The following is a 1,061-nucleotide window of genomic DNA, read 5'->3' on the forward strand; positions in this document are numbered from 1 at the left end:
GAGGGGCCGTATAGAATCCTACTACACTAGAAACTTCTTGAAATGCACACATATATGAAAGAAATCTAAACGGAGTCACTGAGTAACAGTGGACACAAAGGCCCAACCAGACATCTTTTACCACTAAATGAAATCTTCAGCATGAGAAATGGGTTACATTTAACTGACTTGTTGGCCAAAGGGGCCCCATGGAAACCCCTCAACAACCTGGACTGTTGCCGAAGCTATTGGTTATTTTTTACAAGTTGTTGTTAAGGACCTATTACTGTACACAATATTTACCTATCGCATCCAACACAGAGAAACCGAAGCTAGGTGCTAGGTGCCGACTGAGAGCCTTCATCCCCACTGACTAGCATTCATGGTACTGGTAGTTACTCTGCATGCTACCAGAGAAAGGTTACCACCAAACCAGCTACAAAACCTGCTCTCTATAGTGCTGGCCTGGCTGCACGGAACAATAGTGGTACAGTATTGTGGGAATAACCAACCACCACCTGATTGGATTTAAGGCCTAATATATAATATAGAACCCATGACCAACACTGCTCAGGTGCCCAAGAACCTGAGACTATATAAGGCTATGGTCCTAGGGGAAAACCAAATACTATCATACTGTTTAATAAACACAGCACTTAAATGACTACCTAATGATTTGGGCCACTTTGTAACACACACACACCATACACACACACACACACACACACACACACAAAACACACACACCCTGCTTGTATCTAATGGCAGCTTTTCAAAGTGACTAGCCTTGGCCTGGAGCCAACACTGGAGTGCTTGCTTAGCACAGGATGCCCTGTTATGCCCTCAGTCCCTAGCAGCAAGCAAAATAAACCAAAAAGTGACCTACTTTGAACGAGTTTACTAAGGATCCAACTCAGCTTGGTAGAAACAATGCTTCTTTTTACACTTAGGTCCCAGATTTACATTTTGTACTACAAGCAGGGCGTGGTGGCACGCACCTTTAATCCCAGCACTCGGGAGGCAGAGGCAGGCAGATTTCTGAGTTTGAGGCCAGCCTGGTCTACAAAGTGAGTTCCAGGACA

This window comes from Mus pahari, chromosome 4 (genome assembly GCF_900095145.1).
Source record: "Mus pahari chromosome 4, PAHARI_EIJ_v1.1, whole genome shotgun sequence".
NCBI lineage: Eukaryota > Metazoa > Chordata > Mammalia > Rodentia > Muridae > Mus > Mus pahari.